The sequence below is a fragment of the Falco cherrug genome, chromosome 4 (genome assembly GCF_023634085.1).
Source record: "Falco cherrug isolate bFalChe1 chromosome 4, bFalChe1.pri, whole genome shotgun sequence".
In the NCBI taxonomy this organism is placed as follows: Eukaryota; Metazoa; Chordata; class Aves; order Falconiformes; family Falconidae; genus Falco; species Falco cherrug.
The window spans coordinates 75,333,042-75,352,311 of record NC_073700.1 but is presented as its reverse complement, the minus strand read 5'-3'; the positions used below and the strand labels follow the sequence as shown (position 1 = coordinate 75,352,311).

The 19,270-nt window shown below is 38.3% G+C and overlaps 1 protein-coding gene across 2 annotated transcripts in view; it reads right to left on the bottom strand.

Annotated features, from left to right (window-relative positions):
- Positions 1 to 19,270, bottom strand: part of CDK14 (cyclin dependent kinase 14) — a 316,633-nt gene that overhangs the window by 241,388 nt on the left and 55,975 nt on the right. The window contains exon 1 of one of the 2 annotated variants that reach the window (XM_027800119.2): positions 8,776 to 8,887. The exons of the other annotated variant lie outside the window; for it this stretch is intronic. The gene's annotated coding sequence lies outside the window, so the exon portion shown is untranslated. Of the gene's footprint in view, positions 1 to 8,775; positions 8,888 to 19,270 lie in introns of those variants that run through there. 2 annotated transcript variants of the gene reach the window in all.

Genomic DNA, 19,270 nt, shown 5'->3' with positions numbered 1-19,270 from the left:
TAAGACATTTCCTGTCCTGATGGCCTGTCATTTGTCTCTGGTAACTTCTGGGGGTAACAGGCTTAACTGTGTCCCAGAACTATAATTCATATTCTCGGGTAGTATTAGTTTAACTTTATTTGGATACAGAAATCACTAGCAATGCTAGCTATGATGTAGCAAATGCAACTGAAAACAGAGCTCAGAGACTGAAAATGGCACCTGGGGATATGGTATGCTCCTTGCTGTACGTAGCACAAACTTACTCATACATCTCCCACAGCCCATCTCAAAGGCACTCTCTAAAACTAGTAATTTTATTTCTGAAGTTGAAGCTGACATTAAACCAATTGGCTTTGTCATATGGAAGAAGGCAAATATAAAAAGGTCACTGAAGTGCCAGATGGAAGATTTTTTGAAGTGGAAGCTCTGACATTAATTCCCTGTGTTTGTCTGAAACACCGAACTCAATGAGCAGGTTAAATGTCTGTAGTGAATTGCCAAGTGAGAAACAAGTCACTCTCACAGAAAGACCAACTGATCAACCTGAAGCAGGAGTCCTAAGATCCTACAAATCTAAAGAGAAGTTAAAACACCTGAATCAAGGGGGAAAAAAAAAAAAAAGTATTATACTGGAAGGTATCATGGGCAGCGTTTACACAACTCTTTCCTCTCCTTCTCCCCCCACCCCATCAAACCTGCAATGTAGCACATGTTCTGCTAAATTAACACCTAAAAAATAGCATAATAACTGAATCAAAGCACAAACCTGAGAGTCAGGAATACTGCACGATTGTATGTCCTTTGGACATGGCTAGGTGGAGCCACTTCTAAAATTATATTATTTTCCCTGATCACGGCACAGTTTAACTTCAGAAAAATGTGCTTTCAGTCCATGAAAGTTGACATCCCTCTCCTTGCAGGGAAAAAAGGTCTGACTTGGAAGAGAACACGGATTAGACTTTATCTATATAAAAGCCTACATATATCTTCAAAACAAAATCCTGTTCCGCAGTTGTTAGGATGAGTCATCTAAGGACAGGGTCTCAGCTAAAGGTCATACAGAAGTCCTGACAGCCTGTAACATACATGAAAAGAGACAGAAACTCAACGGAGCTGATCTAAAGGCAGGTTTTGGTCTATTTCTGTACTTATGCCCCAAAATAAAAACTGTGTTAGTATTAAAGCCTAGCAAATAAATTCTTCCTTTTACTTGTGCGATGCTCAGGCAAAAACATTTCAAAGTTTCTTTCTTGGTACAAGAAAGAAATCTCTCCTGCTCTTAGGTGCTTCATCCCTGAGTTCAACAACGTCACAGCTTGAGAAATGCAGCTTCCAAGTTACATACACAAAGTGGTATGTAACACGGCATTCAAGTTTTTCCTGCAATTACAAGCAGCCTACTGCTTCCGTTAACCTGGTTCAATAATTGCTGCATCCACAAGCAGGAGAGCTGTTCCTCCAACCAACCAAGCAGGAGGACACAGGAGCTGATCAGCAGAGGTGTCAGTGTGGGAGACACGGCTGCCAGCACCAGGCACGAGCCAGCGACTCCTTGGTAACCAGCAGAGTGGTGGAGAAAGTGTCTGCACATAAACACTCTCCCATGAAATTGTGACAGGTGGTTTCTATACTCTTTTACTTAGTTACCCATTTGTATCTGTTGTCTATCCTCCTCTGTAACCATATGAACAGCATTTAAAAATAAAGATTAAAAAAATATTTTCAATCCCTTCATATCAGCCTCCTGCTCCAACAGATGGCTACATGTGCAAGTTTATACAGTTTTCTTTCCATAAGTACATTACTAGTAGCTTTGTATGGTCATTATATTAAGTTTTTCTGAGTTTACAGGTTTAAAATTTTATTCCAACCTCCAACAACCCCCCAATCATTAAGTTATCAAAGGCATATCCATAAATGCAGTAAGTCTTCCCACTGCCACATTCAAGTGTGAGAAACCTTGAGAGACTTGACAGCAACATGCCTATTCTTGCTAAATTCTGAGGCTGTCAGAAAGGTTTTTAAGGAGATACATGGTAAACATTACTCCATGCCTTGAAAACAGGTTCTACCTAGTTCCTTTAGGTTCCTTTGCCTATTCCTAGCAAGTCTCTTGATTCTTTCACAGTTATCATCAAGTACTTCTGATACAAATTGGGCCTGCAACAAAAAATACTGTTATTGGTCAGATCTGGTCATGCAACTGATAGTGTAAAACTTCAGCCCAACAACTCAAGTAAGAAATCAACTAAATTCTTTAATCCGGTGGGCCTGAAGTCAAATGAAAGAAATGAGATATGATGAGATAAAAATCTTAATTTATAATTACAGTGAACCAGAGTGTTTTGAGACCAAAAAGTCAGACAAAAATAGCTTAAGAACTGAATATCAACCTTCACATATATGCTGAAGAGCACTTTTCTTATAAAAAGAAAAGAGGAAGGGGGCAGGTTATATAATCATCTTTGCAAAATATATGCATTTGCAGATGGAAAGGTTTTACAACCATTCTGTCAGGTATGATGACAAACCTTTATTGCACTGACGCAGTATACTCTACTGTCCTTTACAAATCAATGGGAGTCTCACATTATCTTCAGCAGATGCTTAAAAAGTGCTTTGCAAGAAATAATTCAAGACTAGAAAGGTAAATTGTTTTGGCTCCTCTTTATTCAGATCAATTCCTTCATGAAAATAAAAACATACAAAATTACTTCATTCCTTTCCCTCTTTTCTGCAATTTTTCTTCTTCCCTTTCCTGCCTTCTCTGCCAAAGTTCCTTTTTTACTACCTTTAGCAAAAGCTAAAGGATGAACTAGGTAATGAGAGTTCTTTATTTCATTCTGCTAATGCATTTCAAAGTTTCATTCTTGTACCAAGAAAGAAATCTCTCCTGCTCTTAGGTGCTCCATCCCTGAGTTCAACAACCTCACAGCCTGAGAAATGCAGCTTCCAACGCAGATCAATGTCACAAGGAAAGACAAGCTCTCTAAACAATTCTAGATCTGCTCCCTTACATATTACCTTCCAAACCACTGAATTTGACAAGATATCCTCTCTATCAAATCAGCATAGTATAAAGGTATAGACAGAAAAAGAGCTTCAACTTTGTCACTATTCTCTTGTGCAAGTATTCTTCAGAGATTTGAATAACCTATATTCCAACCCAGTCTCCCAGTAATCTTAGTAACAGCCATCCCCGACCTTTCTGCCATTGTTTTCCTTCATGAAAGTTTCAGAGTTCAGATGAGGGTGACAATTGAACTGAGAGTCCTCATCTGTGTTTGGATCTCATATACACCTGACTTTTTTTTAACTTGTTCTTTTTTATTATTATTTTTCCTCAGATAAAGGACCTGGTTACAGAATTCTATAAAACTTGAAATAAAAGTCTTAAAGCAATTTTCTAGCAGCTACTGCAGGTTTGTCAGACTTGCAGTACCACAGTAATTTTCAAAGCAAAAAGATGTAAGGAAGCATAATGAAACCTGCTTCTCGGCACATAATGTGCTACACTGGGAAAAAAAAATGGCAGCACCTCTGCAAACACAGTATGTCCCACAACTCAGAATTTCATCAGGGGACATAATGAAAATTCTAACATCTAAAGTTACTCAGAACATGAAGAACACTCCAATATATCTTTTCTTGCAAAGATGTATAAAACTTAAAAATTGAGAGGTTTCAAAATGCTAGCGAGAACTCATCGTAAGGACAGCTATAATTTTGTAAGAATTCTCCGAACAGCATAGAGATAATGCTTAATTTTCAAAAAAACGGGTATTTCAACAGAGAAGTGAAAGTCACTGCTGCTGCTTTGATGTGTTCAAGCAAAACCATGTGCTGCAGTAGACTGACAACTGTGCTCAAATAAATTCTAAAGAAAAAGCTGTAACAGTATAAAACAACCAAGCCTTCTGCCGTTGGTGGCAATTTGCACCTCCAAAGCTGTGAGTTGATCTTGAATCATTTTCAACAAACAGCAAATCCTGGTAATCAAATTATAGTTAGAACATCAGTGAGAAGTCCTGCATCCCTACATTACATGAAGTTTATCATTAAAATATTTCACAAAACTGAGATTGGTTGCAGGCTTTTCCTGCATGGCTGCTTATGAGCAGTATAAGCACATTTTAGAATTATGTAATTTTAGGTCTCTGGACTACATTGCCAAATACAGGGAATTCCTTGACATCTTGAAAGTTGAAAGTGGTGGTTCCACAGCTTTCCCAGGCAGCAGCAAAACCAACCATCCCCATCATTAAATTGTAGAACTTTCCAAGACAACTCCTCTGCACGATGTTAAAATAACATTTCTATAGCCCATATTTACCAACAAAACCCATTTGTTCATTAAAAAACACACTACTCACAGGCAAGTCTGGGCAAGCATATTTTACACATACTCCCTACAGATTTAAATATCATTTCTTTGCTCTTACAGAAAGATTTAATAAACTAGGAGAGGACATATTCAAACATACTAAGCCTGTAGACTGAAAAGCATCAGAAATCAATTAAATGAAGCTGAGCTTTTACAATACATAAACAGGCATTATGCTTTCTTCTAGTGGTTTTACTTCCTCACTGCTCACTTGGCAACACTTCGTATTTTCCTCTTCAGGTAAGTTGTATACAATTTAATATTACATTATAAACGTCCTACACAGCAAAACTGATGCACGACTAACATGAATTCTATGAAATTTCCAGGATAGAACAACACGGACTGAGTCAAAAACTTGCTGATATGTTTGCTACTAGCTTCACATTTATATAATGTCTAGCTGAAGTTTATCGTAAATCTTTTTCAATCAAAAGCTGCAACAGATCTCCTAGTCAGCAGGATGAGATAGCAAGTTCTACGGTAGTAATAACTTATCCAGATTCAAACAATAAGTTCTAAAAATTTTTTCAAAACAAACCAAAAATTTCCACCCACACTTTTCACATCATTTCTGACTAGGCACACCATCATAGAGTAAGACAATTAACAGACAAAGCTGCCTGCTTCAGTGTCCTCTGTCGGCCAGTCCAGAACTGATCAGGAACTTCAGAGAAAGCCCATCCACCCAGGAATGTGATAAGCAAAGGATCAAGGTCACAATACTGCTTCAGTTCACCAGCAAGAGAGGGAAAAGCTCAAAAGTTACTTTTGCAGAAGCAAAATGATCTGTTTATGCTGTTGATTCAAAAGTCTTATAATACAAAAATCACCCCTGAATTCAACATCCAGCACAGTGTTAAAATTACTATTTCACTACCTCTTTTTGTTAAATTGCTAAATCCAGAATTCTATGTAGGATTGTATTAGGGAGGGGAACGAAAGACATCAGTGAAAAATATGCCACATGTGAAAAAGATGCATATAGTAAATAATTCTGACAATATACACTCACCTCAAAAGCAAAAAGTAGTCACAGAAAAGTAATTAATGAACTATAAGAAAAGCCAGGAGTCACCATGTACATGGGAGAAACACTTCATGACTGATGGAGCTTCTGCTGGGACAATTTGTCCCAACATCAGTGTTGCAATACAGGATTAGAAAAAGTAAAGTCCTTCAGAGTCTGTTCCTTAACTAACCAACTATTCATTTGCGCACCTTCCGGCTGTGGCACCAAAAGAAAAACCTAATCAAAGATGTTGGAAGCCAGTATGGGCCTACCTAATGGAACTCAAGCTCAGAAAACTTAGTATCTAACCAGTTCTCCTCAAATTAAGAACACCTATTAAGAAATAGGCTTTGGAGCACTGGTGGTACAAGCCCCTCTGTTGTTTCGATTAATACTTGCTAGGATACTCTCCTTCATTTCAACACAGTTTGTAAGCTATAATTATCATCGTATCAGCACCTGAAACACAGGAAAATTTTGACAGTAGTATTATCAAACCCTATTTACAAAACTCATCTAGCGCTGCCTGACAGCAGAACATTTTCACCTTGCCAGGACGTCAAAGGCAAATAACCCCAACAAAGCAGTCTGGATCTCCTTGGCAGCTCCCGCGACCTTTAAGGGGCACATCTGCCCTTCGCATTTATACAGAAATCACAAGTAAAACATCCCGCAGCCTCACCTGGCCCAGGCCAACATTCACACAAGCTCTCGCCCCAGGAAAATCCCACTGTCCGTGCAGGTCAGGCCTGGGCTGCATACGGAAACCTGCACGGGGCATAAAGCTCAGTGGCAGCTGGCACCGTGCAAGGATTTCCCTTAAAGGACAAAACCACCTCTTACCCGCGGCAGCCGGAGCCCAGCAGGGCTGTGACACCCCCGCCGTGCCCACGCCGGCCACCCTTGGGAGCGCGCAGGCATGCCCGCCCTGCGGCCCGCGCACCCGCCCTGTGGGTGCCACCTCCTCTGGGGGGTCTCTGGGAGAAACAACTGCGACCGAGCACCTACTCAGAGGCCAGCTTTTTAAATAGCCCACCCAAGCTTACAGTGTGAGGGGAAGAATGTTAAAAGGGGTGTGTGTGTTTGGTTTTATGGATTTTTTTGTTCGTTTTTCTTTAAGATTTACACAGCAAAATAGCTAAAACGAGACAGGTGATGGTTTTTGCTACAGGACTTCAAAGGCTGGATAACCTCCTTGCATTGAGATGCGACGCTGATGATTTTCAGCCTGCTCAGCTCCAGGTTTTTGAAGTTCTGCCTATCTGCAGTCAGGGACATGAAGGAAACTATGGCCACCTTTCACTCCTCAGGTAAGCTCTTATCTCCTGCTGCGACAGACCTCAGCCTCACTACAAAGCCGATCCACACAGAGATCTTTACAGAGCACTCAGCACTAACGACCTATGAAACTGTGTTTCTTATGCTTCCCATCTGCATTCTTAACTTTTGGCCACATTTTCCACACTGTATGTTAGTTCCCCCCTCCCTAGTTAAACACAGATCCCAAATTAACTATATATTACCATAGATAATATCACTTATCAATAAAAAATATCCAAACTATTACTGATTTCTTAAGCTCAGAAAACTAAAATGGGAGGATGGTAGTAACACAGCGATCAGAGCTGATGGCTTTACATCTTGGAGAGAAAAAAACACTGGGAGGAAAAAAGCTGACAGAAGCAACAGTTTGCACATATATACACAGATGAAAAAATGTCACTAAAAAAACTCTAATTTAAAAATTGGCTTTAAAAAAATCCCACGTGCCTAAGAGTTTCTGGACTTTCATTCCTTCTACAACATGAGTCCAAACACAAATGGTTGGATTACTTTTGTGCATTAAACAATGGCAAATGCACTGAAGATTTGCAGTTTATTAGGTATGACAGTATAAGCAAAGGAAAACTTCCATTAAAAATGCTTGCGGCTGAAATAATCATTGTAATAGAAACATTCAAGGTTATTCTTGACCAAGCAAAAAGCATCTCTACTTTCTGAGACAAAATTTGCAAATTAAGCTTGCATATAGTGTGAAACAGCCCACTTTACATAATTTACATTGCAGTACATAGTGTCACACATTTTGAAAAATTATTTTTATATAAGAAACTTCAGCTAAATAATAATGAAACCTTCAGAAAATAATTGATAGGACTGAATCTTCCCCTTTAATCATATTCAGTGACAATGAAGAAAAATCCATTAATTGGCAAGTACAAAAAAGGCAAACGTGAATCCCTGTCAAACTAGTTATTTGATCTCACATTGATATACAACTGATCTCTTCTTAGAGTATAATATATATACTACATAAAGTATAAACATGTTCCTCTAGAAATAAACCCCTCTGCTTCTATCCTTAACTAGTAATAACAAAAAACATATTTTATCACTCTACCATTACTACCACAGTTGGTTTCCTTTAAATGCTAGAACATATCATATGGTGAAATATATTTTTTGTTCGGCTCCACTGGATTTCTGGTGAGATTAATCTATGTCTTGATCTACAACTAAAACACACTAGCTGTCAGTTAAGTCATCAAAAATAATGCAAATGATTCCATACAACTGCCACATTTTAATCTTTCTATCTTGTACTAATGATAACTGCTGGTTTTTTCCTCCTCTCTATTCCTGAACATGCTGCTGCTCTAAGCTTTCATATGTTGCAATATTCCACTAAGATCCAAACCGCTGCCAACATACTCCTACATAAGCATTCAAGAATGCCTACTTAAAATGACTACCTCACTTTTTGTTTTATTAAATAAAGACAGCATGCTAGAGAAATAAAATAATAACAAAGCTTAATAAAGCAAAAAGATATTCTGACATCCATGATATAGCATGTATTTATAATAGATCATTTTCATTTTATCTTCCACCACCAAGCAAACCTATAACTGATAAAGACATTTATTCAGATGTAGCAAGATGCACAGACTTGTTAGCAGAGATGAAAAAGTGGCTGATCACATCCTTCACTCACTTGTCCCAGAGGGCGTTCAGCCAAGCATATATTGGAAAAAATTGCCCATACTATCCTCTTAACACAATAGTAAATTAGGCAGCCAGAGAGAGAAATACAAAGCTGTATCGAGAAAAACATCACTTTTAAGCATTCCCCTACCTTTTCCCTGATATTTACAAACTGCAGGCAGTGCTGCTGGGGAGTCTCACCAGGGTGGCTGCCGAGAGGTCTCATGTGGCATTCCCAGCTTCCCACCACCTCCCTCTGCTTGGATTTTAAGCATTCCCGAGAAAACCCACCCTGACATGCACAGAATGAATCCTGCTCCAACTTGGAAGCATGTGATAACTGGGCTTCAGGTTGAAACGGGAAACCCCAGCACCCACTTAATCCCAGAGATTTAAACAAGCCCCATCTTACCGTTTTGCTGTTGCCCAGATCAGGTTAGATTCACCTGCAACTCTTTGGCATCTCTCTAGCAATGTTAGTGTTTGCAGTCAGGCCAGGCTCATTCAGCAACTGAATTCACAACATCTTTCTGCACTAGCAAGCTGAAATGGTACGGCTGTACTACAGCTAAGAAAGGGGGAAATCTAAAGCAGAAAACAAAGAAATCCCTCATTACAGGGCAATCCCCGCAGAGTAAAATATCAAAGGTACAGATGAGCACTGAGGGTACAATATTTCTCTGTCTAAATTTCATCAGCAATACCATGCTCTTTCTAAAAGGATTTTTTTAGAAAAAAAAAAAAAAATATGATGGACTTGCCTGTGGAGTTCCCAGAAAGGCAGAGTATCCAGGCTCTGCAGCAGCATTGCAGCCAAAGTAACCATGCATATGCTATCTAGGCAATTTACAGCAGTCTTTTTGAAAAGATAATGATTTACAATGTTGCACTTCCTCAACCCAAGGCAGAACTGCAACCAAAATAGCTAATGGTGATTTCATAGGAATTAAGGAAAAAACCTCAACATTCAATCAGAAGGATGTAACTAATCATTCCCAATTCAATTACATCCCAGACTTGAAGGAAATCAGCAAGTTCTTGAGTGACAAACTATATTAAAGCAATAATCTACTGGGCATCTAGAAATAAGCACTACGAATGCAACTGTCCACTTTCACAGAAACAATAAATATAAAAAGCATTTAAAATGTATCCAAATATGAATTCTGAAGTTAATTTTAGTACTGTAAGGATAAAATGTAGTATTTAATTTATGAACATACAAAATATGCAAAGCTGTGAGCAACAGACACCTACTCCGTGCTGGGAAGCCACTGCTGAGCCCAACCAAGCTTGGGCGAAGTACCAGGGAAAAGAGGGCAGCAGGAGCAAACCCTCAGGGAGGGCTTCTCCAAAAGGCAGGAGAGAATCTTCTCCATCTCCTACTCCTACAGCAACCCCTGCTGGTCTGTGCTTCAGATGGCTCCCAGCTCCCCAGAAACCTCCTGAGGTTGGGGGGAGCACTGGACAGACTATGCTAGGACAGAGAACGGTGACGTATACATGAGTGAAACGTTCAGGAAAGAAAGAACACAGCTCAACTGAGGTAACACCACCCAGAAATATTTTTCATTTTTATGTAACGAGGAGGTGCAATGAACTAAGTAATTTTTGACTCAAGGCTCACAGCTGAATCTAGCTAGCATCAGTGGCTTCAGTGACAATAAAATTTGAATGGCATGAGCAAATTTCACAAGATGCTCCCAAAATTAAGTAGCACTTGTCATTTCCCAACATTAGCCACAAGGGCATATTCTAGAAGACTACTCAGATTCTTAGCTTGGTTTTTAAGCAGATAGAAGGCTTCACATCTCCAGAAAAAAGACTACTTCCACTCTCTAACCTAAAATTTTCTTCCCAGGTGTCTCAAGTACAGAGGTCCAAAGAAAAAAATGAAAAAAGCTTCCAGGTGAAATGATGACAAAATACATTCAAAACATTTATATTTCTTGTCCTTATTCTGTCAACATCAAATCTGTCTGAGGGTGAGGGAGAACAGGACAGAAGGATCCTCGAGGGGGAGGAGGGAACACCACCACCAAAAAAAACAAACTAGCGAGTAAACATGCAGAGACCAGTATGTGCCAAATGGCAGGCACCATGTTAAGGGAAAAACGGTGGACAGCCATGGGGAAAAGAACACAGGAGGCAAACCACAGAAACAGAGAACTGCATTCCAGAAAGAAGCAAGGTGTTGGGCCAAGGCACAGAGACAGCAAGCCAAACAGCCTACAAAGCAACAGGATCTTACTCAAAGCAGCCAAATCCTCCCATATTTTAAAGTTAATTATTTTTACTGTATTAAAAAAAAAAAAGTATCTGCATTTATTGCATTAAAGCCTGTCTTGTTGCCTCAACAAATTCAATTACAGTTGGGCTTTGGCTTTCCTAACTGCATCCCTGCATGCTCAGAAGATGTCTCCGTATTCCTCCCCAGTTACTTGTCCCCACTTCCACCTTCTGTACACTTCCTTTTCACGTTTTGAGTTTTGTTAGGAAGTTCTTGTTCATCCATGCAGCCTTCCCAGCATTGTTGCCTGACCCCTACTATTCCTATCCCCCTCCTTCCCCTGTGCTAACACCATCCCTTCCTTTACTCCCAAACCCATCTGCAGACTCTGGTTGAACACAGCTTGGCTGGAACACAACTACATGCTCTGCTGCTGCCCATGGTACCACAGACAGAATTAGGAACCCAGTCTGGAAGGCAAAGGCCACCTACAATTACAACTAAAATTACAACTGGAACCGATGGCCACACAAAGCCCCTGTACCACGGGACTGGTCTGTTTTCCAAGGGGTTGGGAAAGTAACTGACTTTAATGAAAGTTTCAATACAATAATAACAATTTAAAAAAGTCAGATACCTACGGGGTTAGTTTTTAAAACTCTGCATGGAAACCAGCTGCAAATACAAGTTTCATGTTATCAGTACTGTAGACATGCCACCACTTTCATCCCAGCACAGACTCCAAAATGCTCCGTGGCACTTGAGAATAATTTCTTACATATGAGGAGGCACCTTTGACCTTTTCAGTCATCTGCAAACTGCTATACTTAAGAGAGATTAGACAATGTCACAACTCTGATGGACAATTAATTAAACACACAAACCATCATTTATTAATACGAAATAGTGAAAAGAATGCCAGTAGTTACCTTGTGTTCTGTGTGGTCATACTACATACTGTTCAAATGGGACTTGTAACTAACATCCCATTTCCATTAGTCTACATTAAATCATCCAAGACAGAGGAGGGGAGAGAGAAAGCAAGGCGTAAAGGCAGCTAACTGTTCCTTCCTCTCCAAGAAGTTATAACCCCATGCAGTAGTTTGTATGAGTATACACCTGTATGAGCCCATTTTCTCCTCATAGAAGAAACTGCATGACTACAGAGAGTTGATGCTCCTCAACACATACCTTTCCATTTTGACAACTGCAGAGTGAATGTACAAAGAAAAAGTAAACATCCTTTACAGTTTTGAAAATCTACTTGTGAAAGTCATTTGAACATCTAGCCAGCCACTTCATAAGCCACTGAAAATATTCCATTAAAACTGATTTAATGATATGCTTAACAAGTTGTATTCAGAAACAGAGAGCTGGACGGAACACCTGTCCATGTCCAGTTCAGTTCCTCACTATCACAGGTGGCCACAAAATATGACCCCTTCCCTAAACTGGTACATGTGTTTAATTGGAAGTTAAAATACACAGAATACACAAGACATGACCTTAATAAAACCACCCAGCAATGGCAAAAATGTATTGAATGCAAAGAAAATTAATTTTTATGTTAAAATGGCAAGTGAAGCAGTGCACAATGGAATGCGTGACAAGTTATTCCAAGTACAACAGGCTGTTAAACTGCAATACTAATATTTGAACTGTACCATCTGCATTCTCTGGTATGGTGGGACTTCACTTAAAAAGTCAATATCTGAAATAAAATGCAACGTGACATAGCGCCAATTATTTTCACAACTTTTAGGGCCAAAAAAGGAGATTTTACATTTTTAGGGACTGACTTCAAATATACTTTGCATTACAAATAATGTTTAAAGTGCATGTTCAAAGGGAACAACAGCAACATGAACAACACTGTGTAACGATCTTACACATCTGAAAAATATTTCAAATCAGTCCAGATACATTTTCAACTCAGAGAAAGCAGTCTTTGCATATAAAAATTTAATCCAATGACTTTGGACAATTACACTCTTTCTGTGCAATTGGAAAATCTAACTCCAACATTCCTAACAAAGCCACATCTTCCTGTGAACACTAATAAAGTTACACTGAGATTGTTTTATTTATTATTGATACTTCTGTGTTCCTTGCTATGCTGGCAAAGATCTCATATAAATAAAATAAACCAGACTACTAAAACACTTTGGTGCAACGTATCTATAATAAGAACTTGAATTTGGTCTTTTAACTTGATTTAGAATTTCCTCTTAGAGAACCTGAATACTATTTTCCCAGCCTCGCTTTTTTCTTCCTTTTTTTTTAAGCTCTTAGTTAAATGTATTGTGTAAGTACTGTTCTGAAGAATTCTCTTAGCCTCTAATTACTAAGCAAAAGTACTTAAAGAGAAGACATGCAAAGGCCCAAGACAGTCAGATCTGCAGCATGATCAGCAGTTAATATACTCAGATACTACACGCAAAGCTTAGTCAAGGTATGGAATTTCATAATTATTCAACTTTTAAGAAAGCAGATCTGTAGACTATTCCACTGGGAGTGGGCATGTAGCTAGATGCAAAATGGGACTCCAGTATACCTTATCCTGCAATAATAAAGCATGCCTTGCTTTATAAAAATAAATAGTCTTTTCCCAACCATTTCTCACTCACACTTGCAAAAAACACACACAACTATTACTCACAGACAGAATTCTATCTCTGTTAGTACTGTATTCATTCCTTTATAATACATTAAAACTATGCTGTAAAAAAATAAAAGTCTATCTGGAAAGAGTATGAAGCCTATAGCAAGCATCAGGTAAAATAATCTGCATCTTGTTTGCCTAGATTTCTCATCCCCAACTGGAAGATAGTAAGTGATAGCAGAGTCATTCATCTTTAGCATCATACAGTTACATGTGCTGTCAACAGCAGCAACGTTTCATTCAGGAAATGGTGGTACCTTCATAATACATGAAAAAAATTCTAGACAAAAAATGCACCATAATTCCCAAGAATTATGAGATACCTGTATATACACATACCCTCATGTTCTGGTGCGAAGTCTTAATGTTACTAATACATTGCTTACAAAAGCACCACAACCTAGACTACTCGGGGGGGGGGGGGGGGGGGGGTGGGGGGGGGGTGGGGGAAAGGACATTTAAACCAACAACTCAATCAATCATTTTTCAAAAACACAACAAAGAAGCTGCATAAAGTTCAAATGTATGCACTCTATCTGGAAGATGAGAACAATCAGTAAGATGGCTTAGTGGAGTAGCTTTAATTTCACTAACCTATCTATTATGACATACAGTTCCTTAAACCACGTAGCTGACAATTCTCGTATTTGCAACACACCAAAAAAACCCCAACTAGCTAATCAGGACAGGGTAGTAACACTTCTATGACAGAAATCTTAATGACAAATACCAGAGACACAGTTTACAAAGTTTTTCTTTATGGAGAGTTATAAAGAATTAACAATAGCTTTTTAATATCTACCAGTATAAACCCCAGGGAAGAACCCCTGAAAATGTGTCATTGAGTTACATATATTGCTACAGCTCATCTCATACAGGGACAAAGCTCAATGGTATCGCATTTCAAAGTCATCCATAGCATTATAGCTAGGAGAAGAAAGCATTCTATAAATGTATTAAAACTTAACACAAAAAGATGAGTTCACCTTCATCTCTTTCTCAAGTTTAAATATGTCATGCACTGAAATTCTTGTCTTATTTGAAAGCACTGGATTTTAGCCTCCCTTCATTTTCACTTTGAGGTACTCACATGAAAGGCTTTGTTGGGTTTCTTGGTGTGGTTTGTTTTTTTTTTTTTATTTCACCTGACATCTTTCTACGTTGCAATGAAAAAAACATTCTCAGGTTTTCTAACTAAATAAAAAGATTTATGCACAAAATGTACCCTATTGTGGTTAAAAAAAAAAATAGTCAACTCAACCTCCACATTCCTATGATGTAGATAAGAAGCTATAATAAGTTGCATGTTTATAGTACCCACTTCAAAAAATCATACCTCTTCTACACTTCTTCACTCGGTGTTGTTCCTTTGAGCCACAGTTTCAGTCCTTAAGGCTTTTGCTATTTGCTGAGTTTGACACACAATGCAAATGGTGAATTTGAATTATGAGGACAGTAAAGCAAGCATGTTCAGATGGGAATAACTGCTGACAACTCTTGCACTGGTACTGAACCATCAACGCACAAGTGAAAGACTTCAGCTCACCAGCACTGTTCAGCTGCCTCTATCCCTCCCTTATATGCTTTATTAACAAACATAATCATAACTTCTGGTGAAAAATCCACGGAGAATGACAGCAAACAGAATTCAAGTTCACAGGCCAAGACTCTGGTGTCCTCTGTGGAAAAGGTGGAAGCTGTATGGCAACAGGCATCCTACCACTTTATAGCTTTAAACTAATCTAGATTATGAAGTGATAAAACTTTGAAGGCACCTGAAAAGTGAGGTAAATCCAACTACCTTAGGCATCATACAGATTATTTTCAGAAAATTAATCAGAACTCTGGAGAGTTTTGTCTGTAGCCTCTATAGTACATATAGAAACTACTTCTACAGGATGTCAGACAGCTTGAGGTGTTCTTGGATTGACTTGAAGCCTAAAATTTAATTCTACTTAAAATGTAATTTATCCCATATTTTCTCAATAAAAGACAATGATTAGTGTTCAAGTGAATATAACTGCTCCATTAAATAAGGACAACACTTGGCATTGAAGGAGGTTTATAGAGTATCTGCAGAAGAGTAAGGACTGTGCTTTTAAAAAAGCTAATGAAGTAATGTCCTAGAAACCAAGTGAAAAGTCAGAGATCTGCTTTCATTGGCATTTACAATAAGAGGGGACTGAAGGAATGTCACAATTATTCTTGTCTTCATTCTCTCACATGGGACCTTGAAGTACCTCGAATTAGTGAACTCAAGAAGGTTTACATGACTCTGCATTTACATGAGGTTTACCCGCATACACCTGCAGTGGAATCCTGGCAGAACAACTGCCCTAAGTTCTGACCTTCCTGACATTTGGTATCCAAATACCAAACCTTAAGTTGGGGAGGGAATCTCACAAGACATCTTCTCCAGGCAGATGTTATAAGGAACCATCCGATGTGTTCTGTTTTCAGAGATAACTGCAACTGTGAATGAAAGAACCTCACAACAATGACATTTAACCCTCAATATGGTGTTTTGCGGCATGAGATAATCTCAGCAATTATTCCAGGCTCCTCACAAGCTTATTTCCTTTTAACAGGTCAACAACCTATTCATATTCTTATGTTTGTCTGAGTTGTGACAAGTGGCAGAAGAACCACCAGCCCAGGAGCCATGGCTTGCCCTGTGGGAAGTACCACTGGCAGGTATCTAAGGTTCTGCTCTTTGTCACAGGAAACTACTGAGAAATATGAGACACTATAAAAGATTGTTTATTACAGCAATCTATACAAAATGAAGCCACAAACTCATCATGTGGAAGAACAAATAACTGATTCACTAGCATCTCAGATGCCTTAACAGATTCAACAGATATGATATTAATCAGTCTCTGTGGCTGTCATATTGTTATTACGGGGACAGTAACAACAAATGTGTTTATGTCAGGGAAATGGTTATGCTGAATTAATATGGATTACATGTTGATATAGTAAGGTGTATAAATCAACCTCCCTTCTTTTGTTTCTGCTGAATGAAGGTTAGTTCTCAACTTTCCCTCTAGAGATGCTACAGTCTTTCAGTTATCTGAACAGGTCATCACTGTAGAATAGGTATAAAGCCTTAATGTAAAAAAAGACATTTTAGAATATTAACATAATTGAAAGCTATCAGAGGAACATATATAGTGATAATCTTACGAGGTCAGAATAAAAGTTCATCTAGCCTGTTTCTGAAAGCAACCAAGTTTGTTAGAGGGTAAGGATAGAAAAAATGTGATCCTTCCTCCTCTATATCCTTCTAACCACCAGCAGTGTACTTTGTAATTTGAAGATGAAATCCAGACCTATCTTTCACAGCTTCATGAAGAAACTTCACTTTTGAATTCATTTATACCTTTGCCCTCCATGTGGTAGAGAGTTACACAACACTCAGCAGTTACAAACCATTCCTTCTCTGGAAACCCAAAACAAAAAAAACCCTGATTTTTTCTCACTAAGTAGGAACTACAAAGCAGCTAAAGAAATTTTGCACAATTACTCCCTCTTCACCAGCAGAAATTCAACTTGTGATCTCACAGGTTACTATCTCATCCTCCCTCAGTCCTCTGTTTTACACTCTAACGGGTCTATATTACCTTCAACTCAATGGAAGCTATACTGCACTTCTAACTGATGATTCTTATCTTCTCCCTCTGTGGCATCTTCTGTGTCATTTTCCTTTTATATTTGATATATTTACACAAATAAGATTTCTACAATAATATGATAGCAGCTTTGGTTTTGCTCTCCTTTCTTTTCCTATTGATTTCTGAAGGTTTACCTATTTTTTAGACTACTGCTGAACACAAAGTCACTATATCCAAGCTATTACCCAATGACCCTATAATTCTTACCCAGAATAATGAAATTTGTTTAGACTCACCATTATACATGCATAGCTGCAGTTAAGTTCTTCATATGCATCTGTTTGCACATATCAGCATGAAATGCCTTTATTTTATCAATCCAAATAGTCTATACTGCAAAAGACTTGGACAACTTTTGGCAGCTCAACTAAAAAATAGCTTTAAGTGTGCCAAATTTTCATCTCTCTTCTATGTTTTTGTCTTCTGCCTGGAGAGTTTGTTGCCATTCCCCTCTAAGTCTCAAAAATGGATATTTTACCTATTCTGTATGGCATACACAACATGTGACAAGTGTATAAGCAGCAAGCAAATCACAACAACTGGAAAATCTGATAGCAAAACACTAGGCTAGATGGTAGTGTGGTACAAGATTAAAGAAACTGCTGACAAATTAAATAAAAACACTCAAATAATACCTGATTTAGGAATATTGTTAATTCTCATGATCAAATATAAGAAGCAGCTGTGAGAATCATCTCCCCCTCCTTCCAGCTGTATTTGTCTAGAAGGCTGCACTACTTAATGGACAAAAGTTTCACTAGTCACCCATACCTTTGTTCTTTACTAATTGAATTGGCACAGAATGATGTACATCAAAAAGGCGTGTCAAAGCTCAACCTGATGCAATGCTGAGTCAAGTGCTCAGAGGAAAAAAGCACCAGAACTGTAAGTATTGTACTAATATTTATCTGTTCTTAGGTTAAGTACAAAGTGTTGATTTTGACCTATAAAGCCCTTTATTGTTCGGGCCACTAACCCCTTGCAGACTGCTTTTCTTGTCCCATTTTATCTCAGTAATTCAGACAAGAGGGTTGCATTCACCTGGGCATTCTCACTGAAGGGCACTTCAGTCCAGAAGTTGATAAAGCTTTAATGCATGTTGAGCAGCTTATCTATTTTCCCAGGACGTCTTAGGCAAGAAATAGAAAGCATCTCAGGAGGAGTGAGCTGCTGAAGACTGAAAACTTTAGTAAGGACAAGAGAAAAAAGCCTCTTCCTCATACTATAAAAAAACCACCTCTACAAAATACAGTTAGTGGTAGCACAGTTAGTTGGCCTATCAGGAAAATTCAAGAAGCCTTAACGGTTTTAATAATTAAAAAAGGAGAAAAATACTAATTTCAGAGCATGAAAAGAATTTCCATTACCTTCTTTCAGATATTCAGAAATTACTGAATTTTGGTACGAAACTTTAAAGGAAGGCCGTTGTTTCAGTCTAACAAATGCAAATGAAACTTCTCTTGGTTAAATGACATGGAAAAAATACATTTATTAATCTATCCAGCTTATATCTATCCCTCTTGTAAGGCTGCCTACCAGATGAGGAAAGAGAAGAAATTAAGGTCTCTGACAAAATAGGTGAATGATTCCACAGAACTGACAGGTTGAAGGTTGCAAATGGGTATCTTCTTCCATTTAAATCACTGCTACAGGATTTACAGCACAATGTTTCAAGGCAGAAAGTCTAAAAAATACTGAACATTTATAGTTTTGCTTGAGAGTTCTCCGCAGTGTCAGAGGTAGGGAGGTAGTGGGGTGTTCGCTTCCAAACACCAAGAAAAAAACCCACCGCTTGTACAAGTTAATCATTGTATTTCAAAACCACCATACATTGCCTTAATACATCACTATTTTTGTTTTGGCCATTCCAGAAGGTATCTAAAGTCTGCACATATCAAACTATTTTGCAGGAGAAGAACGATGCAGCCATGAATCTCTCCTGAAGCATGGTTGCCTTAGTGCTCAGACACTTAACTTCCTTCTTCAGAACTCTCACAAGACTAAACCTACTTGCAAAATCTTCTGTAGGAAAACACCAGAACTATATTTAATTTCTGCCTGATTTAGCAGAAGATTACTATGAAGAGAATTCTTGCTGTACCACAAAACAAAGCCAAAACCCCTTAAATCAATCATATCATAATCTAAGAGGTCCCATGACTATCTATCTAAATGCAGTTAAGATTATAATAATGCATTGTTTCAGGTGTTTTCTTAGAAGAAATCCTACATTCTTTTCTAGAAAAGAACAATAAACTCTCACAAAATAAGGCAGCACAAGCTATATGGTTCATGGACAAAATTATGCAGCAGTGAACACAATTTCTTCACAATCTGGATG